We start from the raw sequence: 14179 nt of genomic DNA on the forward strand, positions 1-14179 counted from the left end.
GGGAAAAAGTGACTTTTTTCACACTTAATGACCACTTTGCTATCCTTATGGCCACACAATCCAAATTCGGAGGTTGGGCAAGCTGTTCACATTTAGGATAGTGGTGGTGTCCCCTTCGGACGAGGGAAGCTTGGAGGGATATTTTTTTGGGTGAGGATATATTTTTTCTTAGAAGTCTGGGATCTCTGGGATATTTTGGCTGGTCTGTGGGATCTCTAAGAGCCACCTTCCACACTAACATTCAAAGGTGCCCTTCTTTCTCCTCTCTGCCCTTTTCAGAGTCTGCATTTTCCGGCACTCCCTGGGAAGCTCGGCCTGTGCTCTGCAGGTCCTCCAGCAACCATGTAGCTAGTTGACCTTCTCCAGAAGGATCTGTGCCCAACTTGGTCTTCTAGTGGTGCCCCCATCCCCACCGTAACTGAGTTGACTGAGCCTGTTGCTGGTTGCCTCCTTCCTTCCTTCCTCTCCATCCCTCCCGCCTTCCTCCCTCGTATCTCTCCTTCCTTCCTTCCTCTTACCTTTTCTGCCTTCCTTCCTTCCTCCGTTCCTCTCCATCTCTCCTTTCTTCCTTTTATCTCTCCTTCCTTCCTTGTATCTCCTCCCTCCCTCCCCATCTCTCCTTCCTTCCTCTCCATCTCTCCTTCCTTCCTTCCTCTTATCTCTCCTTCCTTCCTCATATCTCTCCTCCCTCTCTCTCTCTCCATCTTTCCTTCCTTCCTCTCCATCTCTCCTCCCTCCCTCCCCATCTCTCCTTCCTTCCTTCTTCTTATCTCTCCTTCCTTCCTTCCTTCCTCATATCTCTCCTTCCTCCCTCCCTCTCAATCTCTCCTTCCTTGTATCTCCTCTTTCCTTTCTTCCTCTCCATCTCTCCTTTCCTCTCCTTCCTTCCTTTCTTTCCCAACGGGGCCTTCTCCAGAAACCCAGGTCTTTGTGCCCATCGGTCCACGGACGGCGTTCCATCAAGTCCATCCTGAACGACCCACCTTCTCCGCAGGACCCATCCCTTCCCAGGGCTGATTCCTTCCCCTCTTCCCGGGGAAACCAGGCCCCCTTGCAATGCGACGGGTGTGTGCGTGCGCGTGTGAGCGCGCGTGCAAAAACCACTGGCAGCTGCGCAATCCACGCAGCCCCCTCCACCCCACCACCCAAGCTGACCCTGCCATGAGCGGCCGTGCAAAAAAAGAAAAAAAAATACTCGCTGCTGCTGCCAAATTTGCACGACTGCCCTTCCTCCCTCCGCGCCCCCTCCCTCCGCGCCAACGGCCGCCGCCGATGCCGGCTGTTCCATTCCAACCGATCCGCTCCACCCCCCGCCGCAGTTTCCCAAGGTTTTCCTCTTGCGCATTCGGGGTTCATTTGCCTCCACCCGCCCCCTGCGCTCGCCCATTGGCCGCCGCCGGCCGAGCCCGCGCGGGGACTGGGGCGGAGGCGCTGTCGCTCAAACGCCCAGCGCTCGCCGTAAGCTAGAAAGCCTCGCCGCCGCCGCTTCTTTGCCCACCGCGGAGAGCAGCACCGGCGTCCGCGGGCGGCCTTGTGGGGGGGCGGCGGCGGCGAGGAGGAAGCGACCAGTTCGTCCTTCCCGGGAGGGGACCGCGCAGGTGGGGGCGGACAGAAGGCGGCCGCCCCTCCCTCCCTCCGACAGGTGAGCCAGCTTCCCCCCTCCCTCCGGCCCCGCCCTTGATTGACAGGTGGGGGAGGGTCCCATCCTCGCGCAGGACCCGGCACCGCCCCTCCTTTACACCCCCTCCCCGCCGTTGCTCTCCCCCCCCCCTTCCTTGTTTTGCAGGCGTGTCGTTGCAGGTCTGTCTTTACCGCTGTCTGCTTTTGAAGCCCCCTCCCCACCCCTCGCTCACCCGTGGCATCCCCTTCTCCTGCTGACCTTTCCCCACGACCCCCCCTCCCCACGGTGGGTCTGGCTTCTCTTCGGCATCCCTGGGGGGGGAGGAGGCGTCACACTGCCATGGGGGGGGAGGGCACCCCTGGTGGGTTTCATCCCCTCCCAGTGATTGGAGAGTGACTTTTAGGGTAGGGGGGTATGTGTAGGTATGGTGGGGGGGACAGTCACTGGTGGTATGGGGGGGGGGCTTCTGGTTGTGTTGTATTGGGTTGCATTGTGTTGTGTTAGGGTTGTGTTGCCTTACATTGGGTTGGCTTGGGTTGAGTTGGGTTGGGTTGAGTTGAGTTGGCCCCCCATCTCATCCAAGAATCTCTGGGTGGTTGGCAAGTGGCATAACGCCTATTAAGTCTATTGTATATTCCAGGGGTTCTCAACCTGTGGCCCACAGACCCCTGGGGGGCGGCCGCGATGTCATCCCATGGGGTTCCTCAAGCGCTTGAACAGTTACAATTTAAATCTTGAGTCCAAGTCTTGGTGGTCCATAACCCCAAAAGCAATTCCAAGGAGGTCAGAACCACTACTTGATTCTAGTCGTCTTCTTTTTCTTCTTTCTGTCTGTCTGTCTTGTGTTGTTAATATTATTTGTGCTGTGTTGTTAATATTATTTGGATAATATTATTAATACAGAATAGAATTGGCCAAGTGTGACTGGACACACAAGGAATTTGCCTTTGGTGCAGATGCTCTCAGTGGACATAAAGAAAAATAAAATAGAATACATTCACCAAGAATCAGAAGATAACAACACTTAGTTGATAGTCATAAGTTACTAATAAGCAATCAAATCATACTAGGAAACAAAACAATATAAAATTGTAAAGATACAAGCAACATGGTTATAGTCATAAGTGGGAGGAGATAGGGACTAGGAAGGAAGAGAAGAATAATAGCAATACAGTAGATAATTTGACAGTGTTGAGGGAATTATTTGTTTAGCAGAGTGATGGCATTTTGGAAAAAAAACTGTCCTTGTGTCTAGTTGTCTTGGTGTGCAGGGCCCTATAAGCCTCGTTTTGAGGGTAGGAGTTGAAACAATTAATGCCCAGGATCCGAGGGGTCTGTAGGTTTTTTCACAGCCCTCTTTTTGACTTGTGCAGTGTTACAGGTCCTCCATGGAAGGCAGGTTGGTAGCAAAGAAATGAAGTTACAGATAATATTATGGGTGTTGCATCTCTCTAGGCAATTGTATTGTATTGTATGCTCACGTGTGGCCTTTCTATGCAGGGTTTTGATTTGATGTATTTTTTTATTTTGTAAAGGCGATGCACCCAGCTACCCATTTTCACACATTTAACTCTGGGGTGGCGCACTGGGAACTCTCTCTCTCTGTGCCTGGACCTGTGTAATATTTGCAAGACCAGAGTTAGTAGGTTTCGGTTTAAAGTTTGGGTGGGGAAGGCATGGTGGGCTTCTGTAGAGAGTGGCAGCGCTGTTGGCTTTGGTTTGCTTTGATTGGTCAGCCCTCTCTTCCCAAACTACTCTGGTTGGTCAGAATAGCCATAGAATGTCCATTCTAATATTCTAATATTCTTCTGTATTTTTCTATATTCTTCTCCTTCTCGTTCCTCTTCCTTCTCCTTCTTTCCTGTATCTGTTGCACCTGTTCCTTAGTTGGTTATTTTTCTATATTCTGTCATCATCATCTTATTCTCTTTTTTTCCTCTCTTTTCTTTCTTTTCTTTTCTTTTCTTTCTTTCCTTTTCTTTCTTTTCTTTCCTTTCCTTTTCTTTCTTTCTTTCTTTCTTTCTTTCTTTCTTTCTTTCTTTCTTCTTCTTTCTGGGGTTTATTTCTGTTGCCCCTGTTCCTTAGTTAGTTATTTTTCTATATACTGTCATCTTCTTAGTCTCCTTTTTTCTTCCTTCCTTCCTTCCTTCCTTCCTTCCTTCCTTCCTTCCTTCCTTCCTTCCTTCCTTCTTCTTTCTGGGGTTTATTTCTGTTGCTCCTGTTCCATAGTTGATTATTTTTCTATATTCTGTCCTCTTCTTATTATTCTCCTTTTTTCTCTCTTCTTTCTTTTTTTCTTTCTTCCTTCCTTCCTTCCTTCCTTCCTTCCTTCCTTTCTTTCTTCTTTCTGGGGTTTATTTCTGTTGCCCCTGTTCCTTAGTTATTTTTCTATATTCTGTCATCTTATTCTCCTTTTTTCTTCTTTCTTTCTTTCTTTCTTCTTTTTTCTGGGGTTTATTTCTTTTGCCCCTGTTCCTTAGTTGGTTATTTTTCTATATATTTTCGTCTTCTTCCTATTCTTTCTTTCTTTCTTTCTTTCTTTCTTTCTTTCTTTCTTTCTTTCTTTCTTTCTTTCTTTCTTTCTTCTTTCCGGTGTTTATTTCTGTGGCACCTGTCTATGACACCTGTCATAGAGACCAGTCCTCCTATGGGAGACTCTTTTTGGTTTACAATGAATCCTCGCCTTATAACAGTTAATTTAATGACTACTCAAAGTTATGATGACACTGGAAATGGTGACTTGCTGCCATTTTTCACACTTGCTGCTTTTCCCGTGGTCACATGATCAAAATTTGGATGCTGGGAAAATTATTCATATTTATGATGATTGTGGTTTTGGGGCCTGTCAATTTCACATCTTCTTTAAAAAAAAAACATTTATGACTCATATAGCCTTCTATTTCCTACAAGTGACTTTGTAAGTAGGCTTAGCAAGATAATCTAATAATTCGTCTCTGTACCTGTGTAATGGGATGCAGTGGCTTAGTGGCTAAGATGCTGAGCTTGTTGATCAGAAAGGTCGGCAGTTCGGCGGTTCGAATCCCTAGCGTCGCGTAACAGAGTGAGCTCCCATGACTTGTCTCAGCTTCTGCCAACCTAGCAGTTTGAAAGCATGTTAAAAAATGCAAGTAGAAAAATAGGAACCACCTTTGGTGGGAAGGGAACAGCGTTCCGTGCGCCTTCAGCGTTGAGTCATGCCGGCCACATGACCACAGAGACATCTTCGGACAGCGCTGGCTCTTTGACTGTGAAACGGAGAGGAGCAGCGCCCCCTAGAGTCGGGAAAGGCTAGCACATACGTGCGAGGGGAACCTTTACCTGTGTGATGTTTGTAATGCAGACTTTCAGGATTTCTATTTAAAGCCTTGGTTGGTCTGGCATGTTGTCAGCTCCCTCTGGCTTGATGGCCTTCTGCAGAAAGTGTTGTGTTGTTTGTGTGTTTCCTTGATTTGTACAGCTACCGATTTCACCTGAGTAATGCTGGGTGGTTTTCACAACAGATATCCATATCCATAAGATTATTTTGCTTCCCTGTGTTATCTTTGGCTCATCTGTCTCCTCAAGCAGGACAGTCCAGAGTACAGCTTACAAAGGATTATATAAATTTACATATGTTTAGAATAGAATAACAGAGTTGGAAGGGACCTTGGAAGCCTTCTAGTCCAACCCCCTGCTTAGGCAGGAATCCCTTCAGACAAATGGATATCCAACATCTTCTTAAAGACTTCCAGTGTTGGAGCATTCGCAACTTCTGGAGGCAAGTTGTTCCACTGGTTAATTGTTCTCACTGTCAGGAAATTTCTCCTTACTTCTAAGTTGCTTCCCTCCTGGATTAGTTTCCACCCATTGCTTCTTGTCCTGCCCTCAGGTGCTTTGGAGAATAGCTTGACTCCCTCTTCTTTGGGGCAGCCCCTGAGATATTGGAAGACTGCTATCATGTCTCCCCTGGTCCTTCTTTTCATTAAACTAGACATACCCAGTTCCTGAAATGTTTTAGCCTCCAGTCTCCTAATAATCTTTGTTGCTCTTCTCTGCACTCTTTCTAAAGTCTCAGCATTTATATGTAGTACAAGTAGTGTCAACGGGGAAGCTGGACTCGCTTAACGACCTCCTTGCTTATATACAGTGGAGTGCGCCAGTTTAGCCTAGTGGTTCAGGCACCAGGCCAGAAAGAGGCTGATCGAGAGTTCTAGTCCTGCCTTAGGCATAAAAGCTGACTGGGGTGACTTTGGCCCAGTCACCAGATTGGGAGTTCTAGTTTCATTTAGGCATGAAAGCTGACTGGGGTGACTTTGGCCCAGTCACCAGGAGATTGGGAGTTCTAGTCCAACAGCCCAACCCACCTCACAGGGGGGTTGTGGGGAAAACAGGAAGGTGCATTGGCTATGTTCCCTGCCTTGAGTTCTTTGAAAGACTAATAAAGGCAGAATACAGGTAAATGCGTTACAGGTAAACAGATTAGATCATAATATATCAAAAGCAAGCCAGCCACGCCTCATTACCTGTCCATCTCAATGAGCACATTTGCTTCCTCTGAACCTTATGGCTAAATTGTTTGTATACACTTCCTTAGGTGTCCTTCAACTCCATCTCTGTGAAATTCCAAAAATGACAGATAAGACGTCTCCATTTTTCAGAATCGATAGACTCGATATCCTACATATTTTCCTAATGTATTCTCGACCCCTTATTCCCGAATACCTGAATCTACCTGTATATCATAGCAAGATATCTGTTTTTGTGACATTGGATTTCAGTCCGTGGCCTACATCTTGGGCTATTCCCATTTGTGTCAACATAGCTAAGGAGCGTATTTCATATTTGGCTGAATTCTAGAGATTCGTTTCAGCTGATTAATAATTTATGCATCCTGTACTATACAGTGCAACTGTTGTGGCCCGCCAGTGGCCAGCAGAGCTGGCAGCAGAGTCAGACATTGAGGAGGGTTGGGGAAGAACCTGGGCCAGTCCTGGAGTCTGGGGAAGGCTCTGATGAGGGCTCTGTGTCGGAGGCAGAGAGGGGGTCAGGGCTATCAGGGTTGACTCAGCCTTCCATCCTTCCGAGGTGGGTAAAATGAGGACCCGGATTGTTGGGGGCAATATGCTGACTCTGTAAACCGCTTAGAGAGGGCTGAAAGCCCTATGAAGCGGTATATAAGTCTAACTGCTATTGCTATTGCTATCTGCCAGTTATCAGCTGCCTTCAGAGTCAGACATCAGTGAGGCAGAAGAACAGCTGGAGCCTGTCCCCAGTGTGCACATGCGCAGAGTTGCCAGATGAAGGGAACAGCTGAAGAACAGGGGTCGACTTGGGAGTAAGGCCACAGGTGGATGACGAATGCCCCCTCCCAGAGGAAATAACTGCTATTGCTATTGCTAAATAAAAGAGGAGCGAAAGGGGAGGGGAGTTTGCAGGAGACAATAAATTTGCTTAATTGATTCAAATGACTGTGGAATCCATGATCCTCTCTGAGCTTGGTGGTTTTCTTGCAGACGTTTCATGACGCAACTAAGGAATATCATCAGGGCAAAAGGTAGTGTGGTTTTGTGGAGTGGAAGAAGAGGAGGACTGTGGAATTCTTAGTGCTCTCTGAGCTTGGTGGTTTTTCTTACAGACATTTTATTACCAAACTAGGTAACATCATCAGTACTAGTCATGGCTGATGTTCTAATTTATTTCTTTTTTTTTATACACATACTAGCCGATAACCCGGCATTGCCCGGGTATTTATTTATAGGGGGGAAATGTCCAGACCAAACGTAATTTCTAATGTTGGATTTTCCCCCTTACCAGAGGGAGTCTCCTTGTTACCTGTGAAGCCGTTACCATAGCAGCTCCACTGTGCTGTACAGTAGAATCCATTTATGACAGTACAGTTGAAGCCATTTTAAGGCACAACAGGCTGTATCTTAACAGAACATACACCCCGAGGGGATTTAGGGTTGTCTTACACACCACCACCCACCCCCAGTATTTGTTTCCTGTGTACCAAGTTTGGTTGAAATTGTTCGACGTGTTCCAGAGTTATGCTGGAACAGACACACACAAATACACACACACACACACATTTTCGATAAATAGATAGATGATAGATAGATAGATGATAGATAGATAGATAGATAGATAGATAGATAGATAGATAGATAGATAGATAGATAGATAGATAGATAGATAGATGATAGAGAAATTTCTCTGAAGGTAGACTGATGAAGGGGAATAACTGTGGAGCCATTTACCCAAGGATCATTATTCATATATTTTTGTATTTTCATGGCTATTCAAAAGATCATTGAGTCAGTTTTTAATTTGTTTTATTCACTGGATGCATGAATTTGCATTTTCTTATTTGGTTATTCAGGATTGTTATTTCAACAAAATGTTTCCCTTGCTTGTCTCGACTGATACATTAACTTTGCAAGTAAATAGCAATACTATGTTTCACCTATTGTTTGCAAGAAGTTTGGGGACAACATAGAGACAAATTTGGGAAGGGGGAAAAAAACACACTCACAGGGTATTTGTTATGGGGACTAACAACCTTTTAAAAGTGTCAGTTTGAATTCTTTGCTTAAAGATTATGAAGTCTCTGTTGTCGTTCTTATATTTTCCACGCCCTTTCAAAAGCCAGAAATATATAGGCTGATTAAGAGGAGCATTTTGAAACCGTAGAAATACAATAGGATAGGATAGAATAGAATAGAATAGAATAGAATAGAATATGGACTGAATAGAGAATAGAATAAGAATAGAATAAGAATAGAATAAGAATAGAATAAGAATAGAATAAGAATAGAATAAGAATAGAATAAGAATAGAATAAGAATAGAATAAGAATAGAATAAGAATAGAATAAGAATAGAATAGAATAAAATAAAAATAGTAATAGGTGTGGAGTGGAGTGGAATGCGATGGAATAAGGAATTTTTTATTGGCCAAGTGTGATTGGACACACAAGAAATTTGTCTTTGGTGCAGATGCTCTCAATGTACATAAGGAGAATAAAAATACATTTGTCAAGAATAAAAAGATACAACACTTAGTGATAATCATAGGATACTAAACCAAGCAATCAAATCATACTAGGAAACCAAATCAACAATATAAATCATAAAGATACAGGCAACAAGGTTATAGTCACAAGTGGAAGAAGGAGGATAGTAATACAGTCTTAATAAATAGTTTGACACTGTTGTGGGAATTAGTTGTTTAGCAGAGTGATGGCATTTGGGGGAAAAAACCTGTCCTTGTGTCTAATTGTTCTGGTGTGGAGTTGAAACTGCAGCTTGGATCTGTAGCTACTTCAATTAATGTAATCAATTTAAATCTAGCTACTTCAACCCTGTACTGTTACACTGGGATTAATTTTATGCCATCCTTTACTTGCAACCGTTCCTTTAGAAATTACGACGCTGGGGAAAAAAGTAACTTACAATCAGTCCTCATATTTACAACCCTCGTAGCATCCCATGGTCAAATGGTCAAGGTTTGGGCACTTGGCAAAACCAGCATGGATTTGTGACGGTTGTTAAGTGTCCTGGTTGCCATTTGTAGCATTCCTATCCAGCTGTTGGCGAAACGAAGCTGGATTGGCTTAACAGCCCCGTTATTCGTTTAAGAACCGCAGCGATTCGCTTAACGGCCGTGGCCAAAGTGTCTTAACATTGAGCCCGAATTACTGAACAATGGCTCTGTTTAACCTCCAAAATCATGGAGCCTTTAAGGCAAGGGAAAGAATTCAAATTTTATTGAATGTAGAGCACAGGATTGCAACGGTAGAGTGTAACAGCTGGAATTTAACATTTGTGTTAAATTTGTGTGTGAGTGTGTGTTTTGATTGCACACTTGAAAAGAAGATATTGTGGTAGAGCTTTAATTGTTCGCAACCTTAAGAGACCAATCGGATGAATTTTTGAATGGAAGGTGCCGTTTCCAGCATGACAGAATCAGAATTCAGAATATCTTGAATTCAACTCACCCGAATATCTCTCTTTCCTTATTATTGTAAAGTGTCTTGGGATAAAATATATATATATTTCAAATTTAAAAAAGAAAACAAGCAATGGGAGGGAGGGTGTGATAATACATTTAGTTCCAGGGCTTGTTGACAAGGAAAACTGCCTAAGTATAGTTTGGAAGGCACCGTTTAATTTAAGAGTTTTGTCAATCGCGTTATTTTTAAGTTGAATGCCTTGCCGTCTGCAGTGGAGGGTCACTGCGTTCAGTAAGATCATTAGGAATTTGTATATATTATTTGCGGTGCCCAAAATAGCATCAGTAGGAGTCACACTGCAGAGCTTCGAATAATCACGACTAGCATTTGGAAATGTGTGTATGCATGAATCTGTTGAAGATTTATGTGGTCTCCTGGGGTCTCCTGAGATGGATGGATGGGAGGGAAGGAGGGGGGAAGGAAGGAAGGAGATGGAAAGGGGAGGGACAAAGGAAGGAAGGAAGGAGATGGGAAGGAGGAAAGAAGGGAAGGAGGAAGGAAGAAGAGAGGAAGGAAGGAATGGGAAGAAGAGAGGGAGAGAGGAGAATGGGAAGAAGAGAGAGGAAGGAAGGCATGATATGAAGAGAGAGGGAAGGAGGAAGAGGGAGAAGAGGGAGGGAGGGAAGGAGATGGGAAGAAGAGAGGAAGGAAGGAATGGGAAGAAGAGAGTGAAGGAGGGAGGAGAATGGGAATGAGAGAGGAAGGAAGGAAGGGATGGGAAGAAGAGAGGGAGGAAACAGGAAGAAGAGAGGGAAGAAGGAAGGAAAGAATGGGAACAAGAGAGGAAGGAATGAATGGGAAGAAGACAGGGAGGAAGGGGAATGGAAAGAAGAGGAAGGGAGGAAACGGTAAGAAGGGAGGGAGGAAGGAGATGGGAAGAAGAGAGAGAGGGAGGAAGAATGGGAAGAAGAGGGAGGGAGGAAATGGGAAGAAAGGGAGGGAGGAAACAGGAAGAAGAGGGAGGAGGAGGAGGGAAGAAGGAAGGAGATAGGAAGAAGAGGAAGGAAGAAAATGTACATATACTGCCATAATTTTCTGATACGTGAGAAAATGATATTTGTTGACAAGGTTTTATAAATGGGGATGTATTCTTTTATAGGCCATGGTTGTTAATTAAGAGTTGTGAATTCAGGGGTGTTTAAGCAAGGTGGGGAAGCTGAACATTGTAGATTTTTGTCTGAATTTAGCTTCGTTCACTCTTCCTGTTGTGGGGCAGTGGAACAATGTCAAGATTATCTCCCTTTGAATATAGAGCACTACGAGGAATTGAAGCCGTAAATTTAATACCGACATCCCTGTGATGTGTAAAATAAATTGCCTGCCAGGTTGAAGATAAGTTACTTGGTTTGAGTCCCACGGGGTGTGTGTGTGTGTGTGCGTAAATGTCCCGCCTTTGTGTTTTCAGGGCAATGTATGATATCAAAACAAAACGCTGAGTAACCATCACTCACAGCCCAGAGATGGGCTGTTGTTTTGTGCCACATTTTGCATTTCTGAAGGACGGAGCACAGGGAAAGCTCATGCTCCCTGCATGACGCCATGTCACGAATATTCTGTATTGTGAAATACGAGGACTCTCCGTGGAGTTTCACGGTCTTCCGAGCGGAGCCAATAGAATGGCATGTTTTAACACGATAAATTTTGCAACCTGCAAAATGTTATCTTGTGCAAAGGAGCAGCTGAAACTCTGGCCATAAAAAAAAGAAAAGAGTACAATGGATCCTAGAACTGTGAAATCTATAGTTCATGGGAATATCTTCAAGCCAAAATCCCTGAGTCAGTCAATCAGTCAGTCAGTCAGTCAGTCAGTCAGTCAGTCAGTCAGTCTGTCTGTCTGTCTGTCTGTCTGTCTGTCTGTCTGTCTGTCTGTCTGTCTATCTATCTATCTATCTATCTATCTATCTATCTATCTATCTATCTATCTATCTATCGTCTATATAAGTGAAATACCACTCACGAATCATCACGAAGGTGAGGAGGTTGGGGAGAAACCTGGGCCAGTCCTGGAGTCTGGGGAAGGCTCTGATGAGGGCTCTGTGTCAGAGGCAGAGAGGGGGCCAGGGCCGTATGCCAGTTATCAGCTGCCTTCAGAGTCAGACATCAGTGAGGCAGAAGAACAGCTGGAGCCTGTTCCCAGTGTGCGCATGCGCAGAGTGGCCAGAGGAAGGGAACAGCTAAAGAACAGGGGTCGATTTGGGAGAAAGGCCACAGATGGACGGTGAATGGCCCCTCCCAGAGGAAGTAAAAGAGGAGCGAAAGGGGAGTGGAGTTTGCAGGAGGCCATTAGTTCGCTTCATTGGTTCGTGACTCTCCGAGGCTCCTTGCCAAGTTCTGCAGATATCGGCCTGGCAGCTCTCCAAGCCAGAGAAGGTCTGTGACTATAAATCCTCCCTTGGAAGACTTTGCTGGAGGTGAATGAGCAGAATTCACAGTCCATGAATAAAAGGGGTTTTTGTTGGGACGAGGAGTTTGCTTTATGCTCTTGGGAAGCCTCGGAGAGAACCGTGCCGGGTGCTACCCTAGCTAGAATACTACAAGGAGATATTGATCATATAAGCTCTTCCTTGTAGAATCAATACTTCAAAGGACCTAGAGCCATTTGGAGGAGTGAAAGAGATGATGCTATCCCACTGGGCAATATAAATGTAAATTAATTGTTATTTATGGTCATGCATTACTACACACCTGAGGTTTGTAGCTATGGTTAATCAGAGGCAGAGTACACAAGAGTATTATACAGATCCAGAAATACTTTGCCGAAATGGATTACTTGAATCCGTCTAGAGGTTTGGCACTGAATCAACGACGGGTGACCTTGGGGGAGATAAATTCAAGAAGGCCACACCTGCTCCCAGTTTTGGGCACCAGACTATAACAACAGATGTTGAGACTTCAGAAAGAGTGCAGTGAAGAGCAACAAAGATGATTAGGGGACTGGAGGCTAAAACACACAATGAACGGTTGCAGGAACTGGGCATGGCTAGTCTAGTGAAGAGAAGGAGCAGAGGAGGAGACAGGAGAGCATCTTCCAATATTTGAGGGGCTGCCACAAAGAGGAGGAGAGGTCAACCTATTGTCTAAAGCGCTGTTAGACCAGACAAGGAATAATGGATGGAAACTGACCCAGGAGAGATTAAAACCTGGAAATAAGGAGAATTTTTCCGACAGTGAGAAGAATCAATGGAACAGAAGTTGCTTTCAGAAGTTGTGGGAGCTTCACCCCTGGAAGCTTTCAAGAAGAGACTGGACTTCCATTTGTCAGAAATGAAGTAGGGTCTCCTGTTTGGGCAGGGGGTTGGACTAGATGACCTACAAGGTCCCTTCCAACTCTGTTAATCTGTAAAGGATATTGAGGCTCTAGAAAGAGTGCAGAGAAGAGCAACAAAAATGATTAGGGGACTGGAGACTAAAACATACAATGAACGGTTGCAGGAACTGGGCATGGCTAGTCAGGGGAAGAGAAGGAGCAGAGGAGGAGACATGATAGCATCTTCCAATATTTGAGGGAGAGGCTGCCACAGAGAGAAGGAGGAGGGCCAAGCTATTCTCCAAAGCACCCGAAGGCCAGAGAAGGAACAATGGATGGAAACTGACCAAGGAGAGATTCAACCTGGAAATAAGGAGGAACTTTCTGACAGTGAGAACAATCAACCCATGGAACAGAAGTTGCCTTCAGAAGTTGTGGGAGCTTCATCACTGGAAACCTTCAAGAAGAGACTGGACTGCCCTCTCTCAGAAACGGTTAGGGTCTCCTGCTTGGGTGAGGGGGTTGGACTAGATGACCTACAAGGTCCCTTCCAACTCTGTTAATCTGTAAAAGATGTTGAGACTCTAGAAAGAGTGCAGAGAAGAGCAACCAAGATGATTAGGGGACTGGAGGCTCAAACAGACGATGAACGGTTGCAGGAACTGGGCCTGGCTAGTCTAGTGAAGAGAAGGACCAGGGGAGACAAGATAGCAGCCTTCCAGTATTTGAGGGGCTGCCACAGAGAGGAGGAAGGGGGTCAAGCTATTCTCCAAAGCACCTGAATGAAGAGTTGTAAATCGAGGGTTTCTGCAAAGGGAGCCTCTATCCTGTCACTCTTCCCCCGAATGTTAAAAATAGCAACAGTGAACCCAACGTGCGTATCCTAAATTGAATAAATTAAAATGCTCTTGCAGGCAGCACCGAGTGGAACGTTTTCGTAGCCGAAAACAGATGTCTGCAGAAAACCCTATTTTGTTCGGCTGGAATAAGCAGGGAGATTCGAGTGGATTATTTGAAACCTTTTGAGTTTCAAGTAAACCATTCTTCGGGCACCTGTGCCGGTTGGAGGAGAAGAAACCACATTTCCACAGTTCATTGCTTTAGAAAAAACACCCCTTTTCTTAGCAGCTGCTTCCTCTGTGCTATTCATAGAGAGCTGCTGACAGTCGCTGATTTGCCTCTGTCACCATAAATCTGCATTTTCCAGTCGCTGGACCTGTGTGGCCTGAGGTTGCATTTTGAAAGGGAAAATACCATATATCACAGTGATCTTATTACCCTGGCCTTAATCATCCCACTTTATAATACTTTGGTAAGGCCA

At 45.1% G+C, this 14179-nt stretch overlaps 1 protein-coding gene across 4 annotated transcripts in view; it reads left to right on the plus strand.

Moving 5' to 3' along the window:
* Window positions 1-1474: 1474 nt before the first annotated feature.
* RALGPS1 (Ral GEF with PH domain and SH3 binding motif 1) overlaps window positions 1475-14179 on the plus strand; it is a 123697-nt gene continuing 110992 nt past the window's right edge. For 3 of the 4 annotated variants that reach the window (XM_087704741.1, XM_087704745.1, XM_087704743.1), the window contains exon 1: window positions 1476-1642. The gene's annotated coding sequence lies outside the window, so the exon portion shown is untranslated. Of the gene's footprint in view, window positions 1643-14179 lie in introns of all 4 variants that reach the window. The other variant, XM_087704744.1, reaches the window with a different exon arrangement.

Source organism: Thamnophis sirtalis, unplaced genomic scaffold (genome assembly GCF_051295495.1).
Source record: "Thamnophis sirtalis isolate CommonGarterSnake01/CBP01778 unplaced genomic scaffold, rThaSir2_p1.2 scaffold_2, whole genome shotgun sequence".
NCBI classification, from domain to species: domain Eukaryota; kingdom Metazoa; phylum Chordata; class Lepidosauria; order Squamata; family Natricidae; genus Thamnophis; species Thamnophis sirtalis.